This window comes from Sturnira hondurensis, unplaced genomic scaffold, assembly GCF_014824575.4.
Source record: "Sturnira hondurensis isolate 20B ecotype Veracruz unplaced genomic scaffold, ASM1482457v3 Scaffold0008710, whole genome shotgun sequence".
Classification (NCBI taxonomy): domain Eukaryota; kingdom Metazoa; phylum Chordata; class Mammalia; order Chiroptera; family Phyllostomidae; genus Sturnira; species Sturnira hondurensis.
The window spans coordinates 1841129-1854976 of record NW_028081341.1 but is presented as its reverse complement, the minus strand read 5'-3'; positions in this window follow the sequence as shown (position 1 = coordinate 1854976).

Here is a 13848-nt window from a genome sequence, read left to right as displayed (position 1 = left end):
AAAATATAAAATTTAATATTTCAGCTCCTAACAAATAACAAATGCAAATAATTTATCCAAATGATCTTCTTTTATGACAAAATGCTACCTGCAGACCAAGGATAGCAAACTAAATTCCAGAAAAGTTCCAGAATTTAAGGTATAAACTGTATTATTGAATTTAGAATTAAAAGCATAAACCCCAACCTCCAAAAATCTGAAGCCTAAATTTAGTTATTCAAATACTTAAGAAGGAAGTAACTCCCTTCTCTTATTAGAGACATTCATTTATATCCAAAAGAATTCTGTAATCATCTATGCCTTCCTCTTGCATACAAACTTTAGTCAAAAAATAAAGGGAAGCTCATAAGGTATGTGTCTATCTCTGAATGGCCTATTTCTCTTTATTCTCCAGGTTCATCCATGCTATCACACTTATATGTGGAATCTAATTAACAAAATTACTTAATAAACAACATAGAAGCAAAAGCATAGATATGTAGGATAGACCAGCAGTTGTTTGAGTGGAGGAAAATTCTGGAGCTTGGTGGAAAAAAGGTAAGGGATTGAGCAAAAAATGTGTATATGTAGATATACATATATATACATACAACATGTATGTTTCTACATACAAGAGATGTGTGTGTATAACACACACATGTGTGTGTGTGCGCGCGCGCGCGTGTGTGTGTGTGTGTGTGTGTGTACCAAACACATAGACACAGACAACAACATGGTGTCAGCCAGAGGGAAAAGGGTGGTGGGCAGGTGGAGGTGGATGAGGGTGAAGGACGAATGGGGAGAGAAAGAGCCTTCACTTTGGTGGAATGGGCACTCTATGCAGTGTGCAGACGATGCTTTGTGGAGTTGAATCCGGTGTGGTTTTGTTAACCAATGCCATCCCAATAAACTCAATAAAATGTAAAAATTAGAATCTAAACTGGAAAAGTAAGTAAATAACTAAATAAATGAGCAAACAAACAAATAAATAAATAAGTGAAAGGGGCGCTGTGGGAAGCACGGCTGAGTTAGGTCTGGGTTTGTCAGCCACGTGGGCACAAGAGTCACGGCTTTCAATAGCCAGCTGCAATTGCTTTTTCCTCTAGCATTTATGTTAAACCATGTGACTTTCTACCTTATATACATGCAAATCTTATTTGCAGCAGAATGATTTCTCTTGCATTCAGAGGAAGTCATAGCCTAAGATCATGCCTGAGTACTCCATATTTTGTTTTGCTTTTCTAAATGGAAAGTGATTACCAGAACTTACATTTACTGAAACCTAACAGGGCATAGCTTGCCTTGTGAAAGCAAGAATGACTTATGGTACCACCTCACAGTCTCAGAGAAGGCAAATGGAAAAGCAGAGGGCTAAGTACCCATAGTAAATACAGTTACTCATTTACTGTTCAATGAAATAAAGGATTGAGTAAGGGTAAAAAAACCAATTGTCCTCTTCTGATGCACCTCTTATATTGTTTCAAGCTTTGCCTTATTTCTCAATTTGCAAATCAAAGATAAGACTTATAAATGTATATAATGGAAAAGTTCATATAAATAATGGATGAAGCAGGTAAACAGGGAAAACCTTTATGTTAGAAGGGCTAGATAGTTCCCTGGTCTTCTTTACTCTGTATTATGCAAGAAAAATTTTAGGTTCCAGAGAAGTGAAAACCTAAGCTAGTACCAGGCACTGCAGCCAATGAATGAACAGAGAAAAATCTCCTTTAGTAGCCAGCAATTGTGTATGAATTCCACATCAACCTGAATTAGCTGACACATTCCTATGATGAAAACAAATCACTTATTTTTCCAGCTTAATTGAGGTATGATTGACAAATAAAAATTGTACATATTTAGGTTGCACTACATGATTTTCTGGGTTTTTTTGCAAGGTATAGGATTTAATAGACATTGACAATCAAGTTAACACATCCACTCACATAGTTCAATTTTTCTGTGTATATGAGGTTAGAATAATTGAGATCTACTGTTAGCAAATGTTAAGTACACAGGAAGTATTATTAAATCTGATCAGCATGCAGTATGTTATGTCTCCAGAACTAATTCATCATGTAAGTGAAAGGTATACCCTTTGACTAACATATTCTAATTTTCCTCACCTCCCCAGCCCTGGCAAACACCATTGTAATTTCTGGTTCTGAGTTTATCATTTTACATTCCATACACAGTAGCACACACAGATACAAGGAAAATTCCTAGAACTGAAAATCTATCTCTATAAGTGGAGGACACAGAAAGAGTGAAGAAAGAGGCTGGCCAGTCCAGTCTGGGAAATCAGAGTTTAGTAAAGGAAACTTACATGCAAGGCACATCTTGGGTGGCTAACAGGCCAAGTGGATTCCCATGTTGTCTGCCAGGCACCCAAGAATTGTATAGAGCAAAAGGGGGTGTAATGGGTCCTAGTATGTGAATGCTACCAGCCACTGGAAACTACATGCTCAACCAGGTCAGAACAATGGTTTGTTCCAGGAACTAGCACATAGCGAGAGTCAGGGAAGGGATGCTGATTAATGTTAAAATAAATCTCAGTTATGATCAGACAGTCTCTGAGTGGGTGTTTGTGGGAAGTGATCTGGCTGGAGTCCAGTTCACAGGTCAGACAGCAGACATGGCATGAGACAGTCTCTCCTTCAAAATGCACAGATGAGATAATGCAGTACTTGCCTTTCTTTTTCTTATTTCTTATTATCTTATTGTTACAGATGTTACACACTGTAACATCCACCAGGCTCACATAGGTTTTTTGTGAACAGCTGGATATCCTTCTTTTTCTGTGTTTAACACTCTTTGTATGTATATGTACCACAAAATTGCCAACAGGTATGGAAATGTGCTCAACATCACTAGTCATCACAGATACACAAATCAAAACCACAATGAAGTGTCCCTTCACACACGTTAGGGTGACTAGCATCAAGAAGACAAGAGATGACAGGTTTTGGCAAAGGTGTGAAGAAAAGGGAATGGTGAATTGGTATAGCCATCTGGAAAACAGTATGGAGATTCCTCAAGAAGTTAAAAATAGAAATACTGTGTGATTCAGCGATCTCACTTCTGGATATACATCCAAAGGACACGAGATCAGTGTCACAAAGAGATATCTGCATTGCTGTGTTTGTTACAGCATCATTCAAAATAGTCCAACATTTGTGGAGGACAGAATAGATAAAGCAGTTGTTTATTTTACCAGTGAGTGTGAGACGCTGGTGGGAGAACGAGGGAAAAAAACAGCACACAGAGACTAATCCAGCCTGAGAAAGGCAGGAGAGGAAACTCTACCCTTGGTCCTTCCAGGTTCTTTGTCTGGTCCAAATATTAAATTTATATGACAAATGAATAGGAGAAAAAAATAATTTCATATGTATCGGAGCCCCATAGATACGAGACTCCAAGAAGTGACCAAAGTAAGCAGCTTTTGTAACTTTTGTATTGTTTCAGACAAAGAAGCAATCAATTTCTCAAGAACTAACAAGACAAAGGGGTCTGGGCTTCTCAATTCAGTTTCAGAAGATTGTATGTTTCTAGAAAGCTATCCATTTCAGCTAGGTTGGCTGATTTCTCGGCATTTAGTTGTTCATAGTAATTTCTTACAACACTTTGAATTTTGTGGTATCTATTGTTACTTCTCTTTCATTTCTCATTGTATTTATTTGGGTCCTCTCTTATTTTTTTTTTTTTGATGATTCAGATTAAAGCTTTCTCAATTTTGTCTATCTTTTCAAAGAAGCAACTCCTGGATACATCGATCCTTTGAATTGTCTTCTTACTCTCTATGTCATTTAATTGTGCTCTGATCGTAATTATTTCCTTCCTTCTACTCACTCTGGGCTTTGTTTATTGTTGTTCCTCTAGTTCTTGTAGATGTAGGGCTTGTTTTTTTATTTGAGATTTTTCTCCCTTCTTTAGGTAGATCTGCCTTGCTATGAACTTCCCCTTCAGGACTGCCTTTGCTGTGTCCCTTGGGTTTGAGGCTGTTGTGCGTTCATTTTCATATGTTTCTAGGTACTTTCTTGATTTCTTCCTTGATATCATTGTTAACCCACTCATTATTTAAAAACATGTTACTAGTCACCGTGTGTCTGAATGTTTTTGATTTTTTTCCCTGAGGCTGGTTTCTAGTTTTGAGCCATTGTGATCCAACAAGATGTTTGATATGATTTCAATTTTATTGAAATATTTTGATGTTTGTTTTGTGTCCTATCATGTGGTCTATCTTTGTCCCATGTACATTTGAAAAGAATGTATATTTTACTTCTTTGGGGTGAAATGCTGTAAATATCAATTGAGTTCATTTGATCCAGGGGGTAGTTCCATGCCACGATACCCTTGTTGATTTTTGTTTGGACAATCTATTATTGATGGTGGGGTGTTAGAATCCCCAATGATGACTGAATTGCTGTTGATTTCCTTCTTAAAGTCCTTCAAGATTTTCTTTATGTATTTAAGTGTTCCTATGCTATATGCATATATATTTATAAGGGTTGAGTACTCTTGTTGGACAACTCCCTTAAGTATTACGCAGTGACCATCTTTGTCTCTTTGTTATGGCCTATGTTTTGAATTCTATTTAGTCTGATATAAGTATTGGTACCTGAGGTGGGTGGGGGGGTCATGTTCATTAGCTTGGAATATTTTCTCCATTCCTTCATTTTCAGCCTGTGTAGATCTTTTGCTCTGAGGCGGGTTTCTTGCAGACAGCATATGTGTGGGTCATGTTTTCTTATCCATTCAGTTATTCTGTACCTTTTGATTAGAGCGTTTAATCCATTTATGTTTAAAGTTATTATTGACAAGCGATTATTGATTGCCATTTTTTCCCTTTGTGCCTATGTTCTTCTGTCTTTCCCTCTTTTTCTTCTTCTTATAACAGTCCCTCTAGAATCTCTCACAATGTTGTTTTGGTGGAGATGTGTTTAGACATTTTTTCCCCTGGGACACTCCTGATTTTGCCTCCCATTTTAAATGAGAGCCTTGCTGGGGTAGAGCAGTCTTGGTTTCAGGCCTTTGCTGTTCATTACTTGGAATATTTCTTGCCATTCCCTTCTGGCTTTTAGTGTTTCTGCTGAGAAATCAACTGCTATCCTTATCAGGACTCTTATACATTCCTTCTTGTTTCTCCCTTGCTGCCTTTAAGATTCCCTTTTTAACTTCAAATTTTGCCATTTTAATTATGATGTGTCTTGAAGTGGGTCTCTGGGTTCATCTTGATTGAGACTCTCTGTGTTTCCTGAACTTGTGTGACTTTTTGCCTCACCAAGTTAGGGAAGCTTTCTGTTGTCGTTTTTTCAAACAAGTTTTCTACCCCTTGCTCCTTTTCTTCTCCTTCTAGAATCCCTATGATGTAAATATTGTTATGTTACATATTGTCCTAAAGTTTACTATCTTCATTCTCTTTGCGTCTTCTTTTGTTTTGTTGCTCTGACTACAGAAATGGGTAGAATTTATTTGAATTAATCAAGCGTGTGTTCTATAATTTTGATACTTTTACATAAACATGGTCTCATTAAAATTTGCACAATTTGCCTGATCCATCTGTGCCTAGCTCTCTCTCCCCAGCCGCTGAGCCGTCTCTCTCCTCCTCTTCTGTCTTTAAAAAAAGCCCTAAAATTACAGAAATTTTGAACTATGAAATATTTTCAGTTTTCCTTGGATTATTTAACCATAATCTTCCTTTTGTTTTGCTCTACTGTCCTCTTAGCTTTATTTATTGGTAACATCCACAGGGAAATATTATGATATAATATCTTTATCATATTGTCATTTTGAAACATAAATCTTCAGTGTCTGGCTCTGGCTCCTAGTTGACCACACTTTTTCTGCATACAGACAAACAGGATTTGTCCCTCCTAATTAAACCTGTATTTTTCAGATTCAATAACTCTCCTTGTTTCTCCTCTTTTTGTCTCTCCTCTCAATATTTACAAATTTAAAAGTACTTTTAAATATCTGGATGCATTAATTATTTTTGCATTAAAGTAATTTAAGGTGAACCATATTATGTGGTACTTTCATCTCAATATTGGATTCAGGGGTTTTCCACTAAATAGATTCATTTTGGTTTTCACATTGTCACTCCATGTGAGGTGAACAGGGCCCTGTTTTACTTTCTCAGAAAGTCTCAATCTGAAATTTTCTAAATCTGAGATTTTCTCAGGGAGCATAAACTGTGGCATCTAGGCAAAATTTTTTTTCAACTGAACATCATTTCACACATCAACTTCTTCTTACTTTCACTTCTCATTTTTCTTTTCCTTGGACAAACTTTAAATTCTCATTTTAAAAAGGGAATTTTTAAATGAATTCTATTTCAAATATTTTATTTTACTGTGTTTTAATAAAGTGTGAAACAAAATTCAAAGACTATGACTTTCTTTCCTCATATATGACCTTTCACAAATGAAATAGTTACTTGATTGTGACTGATAATGATTTTCTTCTCCAATGATTCATTTCTAGGTACAATGGAGCCCCTTCAGGTGAGAGACCTGCACTAAAGGTACTGTGGAAAAAACAGCAATTTCAACCACAAATTGTTAGATTATATCACACTCTCACACATAGCAAAGGTTTGTAGAAGCGAACTATTGTAATTTATTATAATTTACCACACAGCCTTGTTTGTGTATTTCTTTTGTACATAATCACGAATAGAATTTTAATGCTACTTTTAGACTCATTTCAAGATTTCTCAAAAGTCCAATTATCTATATTACACCATTCTGTTACCTTGAGTGATAGTAATTTGTCTCTTTAAAGAATGAAAATGTATTTTATTTGTGTTATCAGTGCTGTGCAATTATCTTAGTTGTGAGGTTTCCTTATCATTTGAATATTTACAATCACTTTAGAATGCATAAATTAAATTCTTACTGGAATTATCAAGAAAAACACATAATGACTCACATTACATTTAAAAACATTATACTGATTAAAGCAGTTTTCCATAGGGGACTTATAAAATTCATAAATTATTTTAATAAACAAAGACATGGATAGAAACTCCTCTTTCCAGAAAGAAAAACTGTACTTATTTTATAACACATGGTGGTAGTAAGTTCCAGACAAGGGCAATATCCAAAGTTAATTGGTAACTTTAAAAGGGCACTCAAAATAAATCTACTTAAGTTATCACCAAAATCATATAGTAAATAGAAAAAAGAGGAGAGAAACGTCTGAATGAAACATTACTATGGAAAAAAGGAAGGGAAAACTATGAGACAAATTTTATTTCTCAACCTATTTCACAAAGTTTTACTTAAGACAAAAAATACATATGATTTCTGAGAATGGAAATGGCATTAATGAACTGTTCACTTTTCTTCCCTGGAGAAAAGGGGTTGGATAGAAATTTTAATTTTTTCTAATATTCTCACTATTATTAATGATATGAGTAAGCTATACTAATATTCTTTTTCATTTTTATTTTAATTACAGTTGACATACAGTATTATACTGGGGTAAAACATAGTGATTAGACATTTTTATAGCTTACAAATTGATCCCCCTGATAGTCTAGTACTCATCCAACACCAGACATAGTTGTTGAAATATTATTGACTATATTCCTTATGTTATACTACATATCCTGTGCCTGTTTTTATGATTGAAAGTAGGTACATTCTAAATTAATATTCTTGATTAATATTCACTGAATTAAATTAATAACCCAGTAAATAACATAGCAATAGCAGTGCACATAGGTTAATTTTATGTATCAGTCTAGCTGGGCCACAGTCCCCAGATACATGGTCGCACATTATCTAGGTATTTGTCTGAGGATGGTTTGGGATGATACTAAGGCTTAAATTGATAGACTTTGAGTAAAGCAAATTGCCCTCTGTAACGTGAGTAGGCCTACTTCGGTCAGTTGAATGAAACAACTAACCTCTCTTTCACCTCCTGGCTTATTTCACTTAGCATAATGCCATTATGATCTCGCTTTTAACAGGAAGGTAATCAACCAAACAAGCAAAATATAACCAAAAACACTGAAATTGCCAACAGGCTGACAGTGACCAGAGGCGAGAGAGTAGAGGATTGTAGGGGAAAAGGGTGAAGGGTTTGCAGGAACAACTATCAAGGACACATGGACAATAATGGGATGGGGGTGGTGGAAATAAGGGAGGGAGGTTGGAGAGGGCTGGGGTAGCGGGGAAGGGTAGGTGATAAAGGCAGAAAACTGTACTTAAATAACTGTAAAAAAAAATTTAAAAAATAAAAAATAAATTAGTAACCCTCCCCACCTCCAAAAAAAACTAACCTCTCTTGAACAAGGATTCTCCAATACAGGACCTTCAAACTTTAACTGCAACATTGGCTCTCTTTCGCAGTTTCAACCTAGTGGCTCACCCTACAGATTTTTAACTTTCCAGCTTTCATAGTTATGTGAGCAAATTCTTTAGAATAGCACACACACACTTTCTATCAGTTCTATTCTGGAGAACACTGATTAGTACAGTGTAAATAAACAGTTTAATAATTTAAGTAATATGTGATAAGTGTTACTATAAGCGTTTATTTCTTAATGTTTTCTTATTGTTGTTCAAGTACAGTTGTCCCCATTTTCCCCCACCACAACTAAAAAAACTATTGAATTTGCCATCTAAACAGAATAAAAAAGAAAATACATGTTTTAATAAATGAAGGGGGAAAAGTGACAAAATCAAGGATTATGATAAAAATTCTTAACTAGCTGAATTCGATATGATACCTGGCATCTTTGAAAAAAATATAGTTAATACCGTATTTTATGGTAAAGTCCTGAACTCATTCTCATTATGTTCAAGAACAAAGCAAATATATCTTCTCTGACAATTTTCCTTCAACATTATATTGGAAGTGCAATTTTATGCAGTGAGGCAATAAAAAGAAAAAATATCAGGAAGCAATAAAACTGGCTCTAACCTAGATAACATGATTGTTTACGTTAAAAGAAAATCTCTCCCAAAAATACAGCAGTGCTAAGAGATTCTTTAAGTCACAGAAAGAAATGACAACATGTAAAAATCAATTGTATTCCTATATTTTATCAATAAATTATGGAATTTTTGAAAATTCGTATATAATAATATCAAATAAAATTGTTAGAAATCCATTTAACTAATTAATGGAAGACCCCCACACTAAAACTTTTAAAACATCTTTGAACGAATTTATGACAACTTAAACAAATGGATCTGTATACCATGTTCATAGATTAGAAGAACCAATTATTTTAAGATAATAATGCTTTCCTCACTGATATATTCAAAACCATCCTCATCAAAATTACAAGTTTTTTTCAAAATAAATATTGGCAATACAATTTTTAAATGTACATGAAATTCGAAAAAAATATTGAAAACAGACACGTTTTCTGAATTTTTACTAATTCATATATGTACTCTCTTTAAATTTGCTGTAGTAATTAAGAAATGAGAAATTAGCATAAAGCTAGACATGTAAGTACCTAGAAAATGTTAGAGTCCAGAAATAGGTGTATATTTATCAGGTCAATTGATTTTTGAAAATGTACCAAACTTATTAGAAAAATTATTTCAACAAATCATCCTTGAATAAATAGATATCTATATAGAAAAAGCTAGCCTAACTTCATGTACACGATATACCTCACACCATACATACATGAAAAAATAATCAAAAGTATATTATAAACCTATACATAAATGATAGACTTGAAAATTAAGAGGGGAAAAAAAGCAACAAATTCACTTCCTGGGTCAGAGAAAGAAATATGATGAAAAATGCGTGATGAATTTGATTTTGTAAAATTTTAAAGGATACAATCTTTATATATTTCCCACTTCAGAAAGCTCACATGATCAAGAGAAATACTTCTTATGGCTCTTTGGGCACCTATACTAGTCTGCATTTATTTCTCAACCAACCACAAGTTTTATTTAAGAAAAGAGCCACGCGTCTGGTTAGGTTGGGTTTCTTCTACAGGCATTACAAAAATGACATTGAGAGCTCACCCTCGGTCCCTGTGGTGGCCATGCCAGCACAGCTCTTGTAGTAACATGATAATTCTGAGGCTTCCTATGTTGAAGACAGGTTCACTTCTCATGAGTTTCGCTGGTGCTGCATGTCATAAATTTCCCGAATGGAGATATTTTGCCCAACCACTTTGTAAAAACAGCACCTACTCCTTGGAGCTCTACTCTGACTTTGCTGAAAAGATATGGAACAACGTTTACCTAATTTGATCTGTTTAAGAACCACTTGAGAGTTTCATCTTGAAACGTCAGAGATGGGGCACGGGGGCACTGACGCAGTGGGCGTTACTGAGTAAACCTCCCACCCTGGTCGTGGATTCCAAAGCTCAACTTTGTCATTTCTTCCCACGGGTACCACTCTCTAGTTTCCCAGAGACTGCTACAACAACATAATTTTTTTTCTTCTCATACGAATGATTCCAATAGTCATTTCCCAGTAAGTATCTGACTCACCTAAATGATAAGATGAAAGTTGGGAAACAGCTTCATCTCAATTCTCCGTATCTTGTCATTTTAACTGAACTACTTTAATACAAGTCTTTTTTTTAAAATGCAAGTTTTTTTTTAAATACCTTTGTTTCTGATTAATAAACAAAGAAGACGATAGCAGTAGCAACTCTACGTTCATCAAGCCCCAGGCCTCAGTTGCAATGCAGAATTCTCTCCCAGTTTGGGTAAAGTTCTTCTTAATAAAGGCTATTGCTAACAGTGTAAAAAGATGGTGATCACTTCTGCAGAATCAACCTTAATCATTTCTGGACCCTCAAACTAAGTTAGGTGTTCAAACGTGATTCAAATACTCAGTCCACAAAATGTTAAACAAATTAATATGTTATACCAACTATGGTGCATTCATTGATAAAGATTCAGTCATCTTTAGTGGTTTTAACCCATTGGCATTAAAACTTTTCATCTTCTCCTTTATGATCTATCTCCCCAACAAGTAGAAGGCTTAATCAAATTGCCTATGTACAATCAAGGCCTTCTCATTAGAAATGAGAGCAGACTTCTTATTAGCCCCAATATTTTATCTTCCTTGCTGAAAAAAGTTATATACTTCAGGATTTTAAATTCACTTGCATTATTAATGACTATGATAACATTGTTACCTTCACAAAGAAAACAATGGTAGGCATTGTTTGTATCCCTAAATCTCCAGGGCAAGATCACCACATGGAGAACATTGAACAATTCCCAGTGTGTATCTACACCACACACGGCCCTTAATGACAATCGTGTATCAGCGTCCTTCCAAATGAAGAGGGGACATTAGCAGTTGCTTACATCTATGTACTCTGGGACTGAATTTTATTTCTCCCAAGCGATTTGGGGTAACAGAGAACATATGTGTCTCCATTATCCTTTCTGGCCCAATTAAACAGAAAAGCCTCAAATGTGATTCCAACCGCATGCTCACTTCCCATCTTAGTATGTAACCCTTTTTCATTATTGTGAAAAATTACAATAATGACAGGCCACATAGGTCAAAACACTTGGTATAAACACTATGCTCAGCAAGTTACAAGTAATTTTCTCAATTCTTTCCACAATTCTCTAAAATAGTTACAATCCCTCTCTATATTTCACAGAGAAAACTGAGGCGTTAGAGGGGTCAAGTACTTTATTAAAGGTCACACAGTAAAGGGACACAGAACAAACTCAAGAACAAGTCCATCTGATTACTGAAATTGCTTTCTTCATCACAATACTATATTGCATAAAATGTGATGGGCTACAACATAAAAAAATTTAAACTTAGATATTGATGGCATGGTTCAGGCTATTCATATATCTTATCATGGAGAACAGTATGTCTTACATTAAAGAGTATTACCTATCTTTTGAAATAAATGCATCATTTTTAAAGAGAAAAATATAAATATCTGAAAAAAATCTCGTTTAATTTTTATGTGTCTGTATCCAGGGTAGTATGTTTATTCCAACTGTAAACTGAGTACTCTTATAATCAATAGTTGCATGACTATTGATTATATTACATATTAAGTTTTTTGTCCTTTAAATTTATGGATGTTATTCAGCTCTAATTAAAAATCTTAATCAGCTCTTTCTTAATAATTTTTCTAAGTATTTGTACTGTTTCTGCATGTTATTTTTAAAAGATTGTGGGGGTGACTTTCCTTGCAAGTCCCCCTGTGTGCCACGGATGAGAGTAAATATGACTGAGACATGAAGTGATCTGCTTAGGGAGGAGAAGTGGCCATTTTCCGGGAGGGAAAAGGCCGTGGGCAGTGGCCAGTTTCTCAGGGGAGACAAAGGCCAGCAGCAGCCAGTTTCTCCGAGGATAAAAAGGCCTCGAGCCCCTTCCTCCAGGGCCTTTTATTGGGTTGTAATACACAGGAATAGAGGACAGCAAGGATCAAACAGTAGATATCATTTCAAAGAAATCTGAAGGCTTCAGAGTCTGCCAGGAACAGAGTTTTAGGGTTTCCTGCTCAAACCCTTAACATCTAAATGAAAGCACTCTTAGCAGAGCAGATTTCACAGGTTTATCAGGAAGTCTTTGTGATGCCAGATTTTTTTCCCAGGACATGCTCTAGCAAGGCAAGGAGCTGAACGCTTCCCCAACAGGTATCCAGGCTTAAGGGGATTAGAGCCAGGAAGCTGGCTCTAAGCTGGCTCTCTCCTCCCAGAGAACATGGGGAATCGGGCTATGTCAAAGACCCCTGAGTCCTTCCATGAAGGCCTCCCAAGTGATCGAATCCAGCTTAGGTTGCCTCCCACTATGAGGGGTCTTACCCGTCATTGACTTCTGACCAAGCTCTGGGGGCAGGGAGAGGGAACTGAGGCAGGGTTTGCTACGAGAGACAAGCTTTGTCTCCTGCGGCTCGCATTCCAGAGGTCATCCCTGGCCCTTAGCCACAAGGGGTAGAGATACAATTCCTAAAACCAGGCAGAGTGGCCTGCAACAAAAAATTATCTTCATTTAGTAGTTTGAGTAACATATTGGAATTTAGGAATCTAGATAACCACCTTCAGCATTGTTACAAAGTCCCCCTAAGACATGAATTCAGTTTAAATGTCTGAAACATTGAGAAATATAATTGCCAAAATAAGTGGACTTTGTGCATGTATGTGTTAAAGTGAATTCTGAGTAACATCATTTTAATTGTGAACTTGATAAGTTATTTGACTAATAACTTCTAAGATAAAAATAAACTTTCCTAAGTAGCTGTTCAATGAAATTATGATGTTGAACAATCATTCTACTTTAGAATTTGGAAAAGAATGTTGAACTTCTAAAGAAATGCCTGGAGAAGAAAGTTAATTTCAGAATGCCTTGGACATAGTTTACTGACTAGTTAAATTACCTTTTTTGGGTTCTTTAAAATTATCTATTAAATAATTCTGTATTATCTGTTCAAGAGATAATTGCAGTAATTTCATTTCTTTGAATAAAAATAATCATTTGACTTTTCTAATTAAAGGTTTTAGTTCCCATTTTAATTATATTCATTCCATTGTAATCAAGGAAGTTACTTTATATAATTTGCAAAAATAATTAGTTTATTCATTTTAGTAATCTACAAATAGCCAGAACTTAGTTCTTCTGAGGAGAGTAAATCAAATTTTATCTAGATTGTTATTCACTATTATGCAAGAACAGACATTTTGTCTTCCCTTTTTGAACTCAATTTTATAATCTCAGTTGTTAAAATTAGCCACAATTATTGTTACTAATTATTCCTTCTTTTCTAAACTATTGTATAGAATTAAACAACTGTGTCTTTTTCCCAAACTCATTGATTTTTGCTGTTGATATCTGACATAAAACCAGAGTTTCCTGTTACAGAATAAAGGAGGTCCTTCTCTCTGAACATAGGACTAAAAG